General features: G+C 45.6%; 1 long non-coding RNA gene across 1 annotated transcript; it reads left to right on the forward strand.

The window, feature by feature from the left end:
• The first annotated feature begins 642 nt into the window (after positions 1–642).
• LOC139438666 (uncharacterized) lies at positions 643–8,333 on the forward strand. The gene is made up of 2 exons (XR_011648369.1): positions 643–1,149; positions 7,014–8,333. It is a non-coding gene; the product is annotated as an uncharacterized lncRNA (long non-coding RNA).
• The last annotated feature ends 2,384 nt before the right edge of the window (positions 8,334–10,717 follow it).

Consider the following 10,717-nt stretch of genomic DNA (forward strand, 5'->3'; position numbering starts at 1 on the left):
CCTTTTATAAAACCAACAGATTTCTGGTGCTTTGTATCAGCACCCCTTTGGCTGACTAATACATGCTCTTTTTTGATGGATGAACCAGTAAAGATAAGAATGGACCCAATTGTTCATTCTCCTGTTCCCATATCCTTTTCCTAAGAGCTGCCCATTAATTGTTTTGGGTTTGCTTTGCTGGTGCAATGATATGGCTCTGTTGTGGATGGATATGGATATGGATATTAATATGTTGAGGTTTATGGCCTTTCTTATTACACCAATTCCTCGTGACTATCTTTCCTAGGGGGATCAAAACTAGAACCCAATCATCCATTTATTGAGTATGACATTAAGGACAATGGAATTTAATGATTATCAGGACTCTAAAATGTATACTGCCTTTCAAGATGGTCTTCAGTAAATGACATCTGCTTTCTTACTAGTTCTTCTTCAGCTAAAACCTACCTATAGTACTGATATAGCCTGTGTATTAAAATCAAAATTATTTCCAAGAGTACCTAGTCTCCAAGATGGCCAAATAAGTAATAAAGGCCCTACAGTCTTTGAATGTTCAGAAGGGATGTGAGACTGAATGTGTATTCAGGGCTGCCTCCAGACAATGTGGAGCTATGCTAATCCAAACTAGCTTGGATGTGGAGAATATGTAACTCACCTGGAGGAAATAACCTATCTGATACTAAGATCTGAAGAACCTAACCAAAGGTCTGTTTACCATCACTGTTAGTCTTCCTAATCCTATATCCTCTGTATAAAAGGGTCTGGAAAAGGCTGTTCAGGGCTCGGTTTTTGTTAGGACAAGAGTCCGCCGAGCCCGGCCGGTCGAAATAAACCAACTTCCTTCTCAGTATTCTCTCGTGTCCTGGCCTTCGAAACCGCGCCTATCCGAATTTCTCCACTACATTTCTGGCGAGCCAGCCAGGAGGGCGCTGAGAAGGTCAGAGGCGGCAACAGTTGTTTGCCCCTACCGGACGTCTCCGGGGAGGCCGGGAGGGCCCGGGCGAAGCCCAGCCCTGGGCGCCCCTGGACACCCCATTTGAGTCCAGAAAGAGGTTGTGGTTTTCGCTGGAGCCCTTCCGGAGGAGCCGGGGACACCGGGAGGTTTGAGAGACCCTGAGAACGAAGCAAGGAGCTCCACACGTCGGATTGGTAAGACCCCTGGGGGCATAGTGCAGGGAAGGCCTAATTCTGAAATTAGGAGGGAGTCTGATCAACTCTCATAGAGGAGGCCCTAGTACTCCTGAGAATACAGGAGGAAGCCGTCTCCTCTTCAGGTCCGAGGAAAGGAAAGGGGGGTGGTTGTGTGCGTGTGCTTGTGGCGACTGAGTGAGACGCGGAAAATTGCTTCTGCGGCGCGAGTGCGGAGTCCCGATCCGCGGTTCCGTGGCGACCTCATACGATCAAGGGCGGTCTGGGGGGTCCCTGCAAAGGGACCCTCTTCCATATCGGGGGCTTATACCGATCCGCTAAGGTTAAGAGGCGCCTGAAAGTTCCTGCGAGGGACGCGGCCGGAGACGGACGAAGCGAAAGGCTTGAGTGACTGTTGTACACCGCCAGCACAGGGTGGAAATGGGAAACACACACAGTAAAACCCCGTTAGGATGTATGCTAGAAAACTTCCCCCGTGCATTCCAGGGAGAGATGTACGGCATAAGGTTTCAGCCAGGAAAGCTTAGGATGCTTTGTGAGTTAGAATGGCCAACTTTCGGCATGGGCTGGCCCCAGGAGGGCACTTTGGATCCCCGGATCATCCGTAAAGTCCACGAGGCAGTGACTGAAAATCCAGGGCATCCGGACCAATTCCCCTACATTGATGCTTGGGAAAACGCTGTGAGCCAAAACCCACCTTGGTTAAGGAAGTGCATGGCTAAGGAAGCTAGAATTTGCTTAATGCAGAAACCGAGGAGTGCCGTCCCAGGGACCAAACCAAACAATCACCGTGCAAAGGGCACAGAGGAAGTGCGTCCCAAGTCCAGTGCTAATCCGCCCATTTTGAAAGGGCCAGATGAATTTGAATTTCCACCGCCTTATTCGATGACTCCCGCCCCGGCGGTACTAAGGAATGAAAATGAGCTAGTCTCCCTAAGCAGTGACCCACAGTCGTCATCCGCACAGGGAAGTGCGATATCCTCACCATCCCCGCCGCTGCTTTTGTCACCATCAGAGAGGGCACCTATACTATCCCCGCAGTTGCCTTTATTGCCATCTGCACCTGAGAGCCCTACGCCATCCCCACAGCAGCTTTTACCATCTCCGCAGCGGTCTTTGGCACCTTCGGCAAGAAAAAATGCAGACCAGCTGCTTTTACAGCCAGTTGCCTCTGGCAACGCCGCAGCAGCGCTGCGGGTCGGTCAGGGAGGAGACGCTAAGAGATTACAGCTCGAACCACAGGGAGCCCCGGGAGCAGAGGGAGCAGGGGAAAAGGCTGCTTTCCAGTTCCCGCTCCGTGAAACCCGGGCCCCAATCTTTTACGATGCAGATGGCCAGGTTCAGGGAGGAAGCCGTACATTCCTCTATGTGCCCTTTACTACGACAGATCTCTTTAACTGGAAAAGCCACACCCCACCATTTTCGGAGAAGCCTCAGGCCATGGCAGACCTTTTCCAGTCTATCATACAGACCCACAGACCCACGTGGGCTGATTGTAAACAACTTATAATGACTTTATTGAACTTTGAGGAGAGAATGCGGGTCACACAGGGAGCGCTAGCCTGGCTTAGAGAGCACCCACCTGAGGGAACTTTGGACAGTGATCAATATGCCCGCATGCAGTTCCCAGAAGAGGACCCCCTGTGGGATCCAAATAGCGCTGTCGGGCTCAACCGACTAGAGACATTCCATAGGGCATTAGTTGAAGGATTCAAGGCGGGGAGCCGCAAGGCAGTGAATATGGCAAAGACCAGTCAAATTCTACAGGCTCTAGATGAGAGTCCTGCTCAATTCTATGAGAGATTGTGTGAGGCGTTCCGTGTATACACGCCCTTTAACCCAGATGCTCCTGAGAGCCAAACAATGGTAAATGCAGCATTTGTTGCTCAGTCACAGGCTGACATTCGGAGAAAGCTGCAGAAATTAGATGGGTTTGCTGGAATGAATATCTCTCAGCTCATGGAAGTAGCTACTAAGGTTTATGTCAACCGTGATGAAGAAACAAAAAGGGAGGAAATTAGGAAGATGAGGAAAAAGGCAGATTTTCTGGCCGCAGCCATAGTGGAAAAGTCCATTCCTGTAACAAGGAAGGTAACTTGGCAAGCCCCAGCCCCAAGGAGAGGGAAAGGCCCACGTCTAGGGCGAAATCAGTGTGCATACTGCAAGGAGGATGGACATTGGAAGCGAGAGTGTCCTAGCTGGCCACTTGACCCGGCTGCCTCTGCAGCCAAAGCATTAGCCAGAAAGGCCAGTGGGGTATCACGACCCAAACGCTGCGACCGTAAAGGTTCAGAGAAGAAACCTGCAAATCAGATCATTGGGCTGGCAGGAATGGAGGACTCTGATAGAGATTATTAGGACAGACTGGGCTCCTATTCCCTTGGCCCCGAGGAGCCTATGGTCGGAGTTCAAATTGGGGGCCGCACCATACAGATGATGGTTGACACTGGGGCTCAACATTCTGTAATGACCAAGCCAGTTGGGCCTCTATCAAAAAGGCAAGCCAATATCGTAGGGGCAACTGGCAAAAGTGCCCAACGGCCTTTCCTTCAAGCCAGGACCTGCAACATTGGGGGAAGGGAAGTCACTCACGAATTCCTCTATCTTCCGGAGTGCCCAGTCCCCCTCCTGGGTCGAGACCTGCTGTCAAAACTACAGGCTCAAATTACCTTTAGTGCCACAGGGCAATCCACACTGATCTTGGGGCCACAAGACCCTCCGAAGGTAGCGCTGACCCTTCCTCTGCAGGAGGAATGGAGACTGTTTTGCCTGAGTGAGACTGGCCAATCCATGGCCACACAGCTCCCCTTTGAAGATGTGCCTGAAGTATGGGCAGAGGGGAACCCGATGGGGATGGCACATGACATTCCTCCAGTTATTATTGAAATAAAGCCTACAGCCAGTCCAGTAAGCATAAGGCAGTATCCAGTTCCACGCGAAGCGCAAGAAAGGGTCCAGCTACATATTCAGAGATTGCTGAGTGAGGGCATATTGAAGCCGTGCCAGTCTCCGTGGAACACCCCTCTCTTCCCAGTTAAAAAGCCAGATGGAGATTACCGCCCAGTCCAGGACTTACGAGCAGTTAATTTGGCAGTAGTAGCCCTTCATTCTGCAGTTTCAAATCCTTATACTCTGCTCAGCTTAATACCAGCATCGGCAATCTATTTCTCATGCCTAGATCTTAAGGATGCTTTCTTCTGCATTAGGGTAGCACCAAGGAGTCAGCCGATTTTTGCCTTTACATGGGAAAATCCAAATTCAGATGAAAGGCAGCAGCTGACATGGACGCGATTGCCTCAGGGATTTAAAAATGCACCCACTATTTTTGGACAAGCCCTGGCCAGTGATCTCAAATCCTTTAAGGCAGAAAGCCATAACTGTTTTCTTCTCCAGTATGTAGATGACCTCATTCTCGGAAGTTCCACCTATCAGGACTGTGCTGGTGGAACCCATGCTCTTTTAAAACATCTACAGCAGAAGGGCTATCGGGTGTCTAAGAAAAAGGCCCAAATCTGCCTACCTCAGGTCAAATACCTAGGTTACAAAATAACACAGGGGCGCCGTGAATTAGGACTTGAGAGAAAGGAAGCGATCTGTAGTCTTCCTGAGCCCAATTCTCGCCGGAAGCTGTGAGAGTTCCTTGGGGCAGCTGGATTCTGCCGCAATTGGATCCCCAATTTTGGGGTTCTCACGCGCCCTTTATATGAAGCCACAAAGGGGGGAGATAGGGATCCCCTGCTCTGGGAAAGCCCACAGAAAAATGCTTTCACTGCTCTCAAACAAGCTCTAATGGAAGCACCGAGTCTCGGACTCCCGGACCTCAGTAAGCCGTTCTACCTCTATGTTCACAACCGCCAAAGCATAGCAGTAGGAGTACTCACTCAATACCTCGGTTCCTGGCAAAGACCTGTAGCGTATTTATCTAAACAACTGGACACTGTAGCCCAGGGATGGCCTTCATGTTTGCAAGCTGTAGCGGCTGCAGCCGTGCTTACAGTAGAAGCTATAAAATTGACTCTTGGGCAGCCTATTATTGTCCGGGTTCCACATGCAGTAGTCACAATCTTAGAAGCCAAAGGAACACATTGGCTTACTAACAGCCGCCTGGTTAAATATCAGACTCTATTATGTGAAAACCCATCCATCCAGCTGGAACTTGTAAAAACCCTAAATCCAGCCACCCTGCTACCCGTAGAGCCAGGGGTTCCAGCCCATAACTGCCTGGAAACATTGCAAGAAGTATATTCCAGCAGGCCAGACCTTCAAGACCAGCCATTGGCAAATCCTGACATGGAGTTTTTTTACAGATGGGAGTAGCTTTATGCAGGGCAGCAATCGACGAGCAGGATATGCTGTAGTAACATCTGAGACCACAGTAGAGGCACAGCGCCTCCCAAATAACACATCAGCACAAAAAGCTGAACTCATTGCCCTCACCCGAGCCTTGCAACTTGCAGCCGGAGCCAAGGTTAACATCTACACAGACTCCAAATATGCCTTTCTTACCCTGCATGCGCATGGAGCCTTATATAAACAAAAGGGACTCATTAACTCGGGAGGCAAGAGCATTAAATACGGCACACAGATTCTGGAGCTACTAGATGCAGTTTGGGAGCCTGCCAAAGTAGCTGTAATGCACTGTAAGGGACACCAGACCAGCCACAGCCCCATTGCCCAGGGAAATCGGAGGGCAGACGCTGAAGCAAAAAGAGTGGCACGGGAGGGATCCCTATCTGAAAACCTGGCTGCTGCTCTCATTCCTCAACCCCTTAATTATCAGAACATCCAGCATACACTGCCTGTCCTTGCCCCGCAGCCTCTGAGTCACCGAGAGCCACAATATACTCAAGCTGAGAGAGAGTGGATACTCTCTGAGGGCGGGACACAAGGGGAAAATGGATGGTGGACATTGCCTGATCACAGAATAGTTGTGCCACAAATATTAGCAGCAGCCGTAGTTCAAGACTACCATGAGAATACACACTTGGGAAAAACTCATCTTAAGGAAGTGTTAGAAAGATTCTTTTACATCCCAAGACTAGTCACTATCACCCATGCTGTATGCCAACGATGTGTGACATGTGCAAAGAATAACCCTCGTCAGGGGCCCACAACAGCCCCAGGGGTCCAGAGAATTGGTAGTATGCCCCTCGAAGATCTAGTAGTTGATTTCACTGAAATGCCACGATCTGGAGGCTATAAATATCTCCTAGTCCTTGTTTGCACGTTTTCTGGCTGGGTGGAAGCCTTCCCCACTCGAACAGAAAAAGCTGAAGAAGTAGCCAAGGTTCTTCTTAGGGAAATTATTCCTTGCTATGGGCTACCGCTCTCAATTGGCTCTGACAATGGACCAGCCTTTGTCTCTGAAATCACTCAAAAGATTGCAAAGGCACTGCGCATCCAATGGAAACTGCACACCGCTTACCATCCTCAGAGCTCAGGAAAGGTAGAGCGAATGAATCGTACAATAAAGACTTATATTGCCAAGATTTGCCAAGAAACTGGGCTAACATGGGTGCAAGTACTTCCAAGTGCTCTCCTCCAAATTCGAGCCAGCCCAAGCCGAAAACTAAGCCTAACTCCTTATGAAATCCTCTTTGGGAGGCCTCCTCCCTTAATCAGAAATATAGAGGGGGATCTTAGAGAAAGAGGGAACTTATCAATAGCTCAGCAGATGATAAGCTTAGGAAAAACCCTACATAACCTGCATCGCTGGGTCCAAGAAAGGGCCCCCATTAGCTTAAGCAGCTCTGTACACCCGTACAAGCCAGGGGATGCAGTCTGGGTCAAGGACTGGAAGTCAGCTCCACTAACTCCTCGATGGCGAGGGCCCTATCTTGTCATTTTATCCACCCCCACTGCAGTTAAGGTGGCTGAAATCATCCCGTGGATTCACCATAGCCGAGTCAAGCGAGCTGCCTCAGAGTCCTGGACCTGTGTTCCAGATACCCACAACCCAACCAAACTCATCTTGCGAAAAAGGGGAACGCCGAGCCCTGCTCCAGTCACACCCCGGAAGCTGACTGGTCTACGCACGGCTGAAGATTGAGGAGGGAACACCGAGCCCTGCTCCAGTCACACCCCGGAAGCTGACTGGTCTACGCACGGCCGAAGATTGAGGAGGGAACACCGAGCTCTGCTCCAATCACACCCGGAAGCTGATTGGTCTACGCACAGCCGAAGATTAGGAATCCGGTTTAATCTGTTGCAATGCCCCTTTGCCTGTTTTTCCTACTTCTAGCCCTAAACCTCCCCTGGTCCCAGGTCGACACCACAGAATGTGAGCCATGTATTCAAAAGGTGCGTTCAGGGGCCCATGTCAACACCACATTAATATATCATAGTCATTACACCTGCAAGGGCCAGGTAACCACCTGTCAGTTTCAGGGAACCTCCTATAGTGTCTGTAATGCATCTGGCCAAATAACCTGCTATGATCCTAGACCCCCAACAGTCTCCCGTAAATGGGAAATAAGAGTGCTTAATCGAAATGGGAAGTTGCTTTCCTCCACCCCAGTCATGAGCCAGAATGAACAAGTGTCCCTCCTATTTGATGCATGTCAGGCTATAGACTCTGGGACACCATGGAACACAAATTGTGGAGGGCTCGGCTGGGAGCGGAAGTATACTCATAGCAATAAGTACATGTGCACCCTAATAGATGGTGTAGTAAAAAGGCAAACAGCTGCCCATCTCATGGCTCTATATACATACCAGCCAGTCCAGAGGGACTCAGACAATAGTGATGCCGAAGTTTAATAACTTAAACTCGGCCTCAAAGGGGGGAATATGATATAGCCTGTGTATTAAAATCAAAATTATTTCCAAGAGTACCTAGTCTCCAAGATGGCCAAATAAGTAATAAAGGCCCTACAGTCTTTGAATGTTCAGAAGGGATGTGAGACTGAATGTGTATTCAGGGCTGCCTCCAGACAATGTGGAGCTATGCTAATCCAAACTAGCTTGGATGTGGAGAATATGTAACTCACCTGGAGGAAATAACCTATCTGATACTAAGATCTGAAGAACCTAACCAAAGGTCTGTTTACCATCACTGTTAGTCTTCCTAATCCTATATCCTCTGTATAAAAGGGTCTGGAAAAGGCTGTTCGGGGCTCGGTTTTTGTTAGGACAAGAGTCCGCCGAGCCCGGCCGGTCGAAATAAACCAACTTCCTTCTCAGTATTCTCTCGTGTCCTGGCCTTCGAAACCGCGCCTATCCGAATTTCTCCACTACAGTACTTTTATTTAATATTAGTATGGCTTCAGTCTCAATTTATACAAATGGAGGAAACATCCACTACAACATGCTATAAGCTTTTCCCCAATTAAAAAATTAAGTAATCACAAGGAAAGTTTTTCAATTCTCTGTATTTCTAATTTTGATAGATACATTTGTGCAATTAGGTAAACTGATGATTACAAAACTGCCCAAACCCAAATGATGATATGGAATTACTGACAAATTTCCTCATGGTAAAATATGCAGAGCTTTTTCTGCTTCCATTTTAGTACTCAGTTGTATTAAAATATTCAAGGCAAGTTCAGAAAATGTGTGAATTATATGAATTTGGGAGGCATGATGACAGAATCATGTTCCAAGATCTTGACAGGTTTAAAAGATGGGCCAAATATAACAAGACATATTTAATCAAAATAATTACAAGGTTACTCAAGTGCTATCTTACGTCCAAAAACCTAATTGCACAAAAATGAAAGAAATGTGGCTTAGCAATATAAATTATTGAAGAAAATTATAAAGAAGTCTAAGACTTTCAATTGGTAATCACCATTATCAGTTGGCAATGTTATGAGGTGGACATAAAAACAAATTTCATCTTTCTCTACATTGATTAAAAACAAATATCTATGATTTCATAATTCTCTGATAGTCTGCTCTTATTAAACCTTACCTATGATATTTTTTTAAATTTTAGAAACCTTCTTTATAAGAATATTTAAAAGAAAATAAAACCCACTCAGAGAAGTGTGATCAATTAATAAAATTACAAGCCTTGCAAAATGCTAAAAAAAAAAATAGTTTTAAAAATCTCTGGATATTTATCTTAAATGAAAGCATTTATGTAGATAAGCTTCTAATATAGAATAACCCCTGAAAGGACAAGTGGGTAAAAGTTGAAAGGATTTTTTTACTTCCTATAATGTAAAAAGTTGATAGCAAATATTTGTAGAATGCTGACTTATGTGCCAGTGTTATGTGGAAACAAAACCTCAGAATAATTGTTACTTTGCTTATATCATTCAGAAAGTGAGGGTGTGATATAGTTATCAACCCCAGATTTAACTATCTCTGAAATCTTGGTAATTCCAACAATTTTTCCCTTACTATGGAATTTTTTTTCTTTCAGATGGATCCATGAATAAAGTGTGCAATGTGTTTTGGAGCACTGGAAGTATTCAACAATGGTGTGAAAAACCATTTGCTATTTAATGAATTCTACTAAAAATATATTTTCCCTAATTTGTCATTTTTACAAATCCAATGTTTCTTTTAGTCAGTGTGCTTTAAGCAAAATCATAAAGTCATGGCTCTTTGAAGATTTTATAAATTTGTAATAACTGACTGAAGAACTCCATTCAAACAGAGCAGGTATCCAGAGGGAAGCCCTACAGTAGCATTGTCTCAATACTAGTCAATGAAGAATATAGACTGAGAAAACACACACTAAGCCAACAAATTTACAACCTTCATCACAGAAGGGTCTTTAGGTATTTAGACATATATACACATTACACACACACTTATACAAATACGTGTATATGTATGTATATATATAATATATACATATAATTGATATATGTATATGTGTTTGTATATATACAAGTATATTCATTAAGGTTTCCTGGATATTTCCTAATTTTAGATTATAATAATCATAATCTTATATATTAATCTGTGCCATGTACTAAAGTTTTACTTATATTAATTTATATAACATCACAGCAATCCCATGAGGCACATTTTACAGATGAGCCAACTGAAGTATATAGATATTATATTCCTTGTCCAAGGTTACACAAATAGACAGTGCCCAAACCAGAATTTAAACCAATCAGTCTTATTCCTAAAATCATGTTCTTAACCATTAAGCAATACTGCTGCTCATGATTATCTGCCAAAATAACCAAAATAACTTAAATATAAATGTTTTAATTTTTTAATTTTAGCTCTCAATGTCTTTTTTAATTTGCTAAAGATTGCAGATGCAAAAATATCAGAAATGAGTTGGCTTTTATAATAGGACTTTATTAGGGTAAAATCTTACAGTTCCAAGGCTGTGAAAATGTCCAACTCAAAGCATCATCACAGATGCTCTCACCAAAGGTGTGCTCCTGGATTTTTGCCATGTGGCAAGGCTAAAAGGCAGCTGGTCTCTGTCTTCTGCTCCAGGATCTCTTTCTCTCCTAGCTCAGCTGTGGGCCATCAGGCACATGGCTTCTCTTTCCCCAGGCCACTTTGCTTCAGCTTTGTTCTGATCTACTGATTCCAGCCCCTAGCTTCTCTTTAAACTTTTCGGGATTTCTCTGACTTTCTGTAGCTCCAGGCA

The sequence above is a fragment of the Dasypus novemcinctus genome, chromosome 3 (genome assembly GCF_030445035.2).
Source record: "Dasypus novemcinctus isolate mDasNov1 chromosome 3, mDasNov1.1.hap2, whole genome shotgun sequence".
Taxonomy (NCBI): Eukaryota; Metazoa; Chordata; class Mammalia; order Cingulata; family Dasypodidae; genus Dasypus; species Dasypus novemcinctus.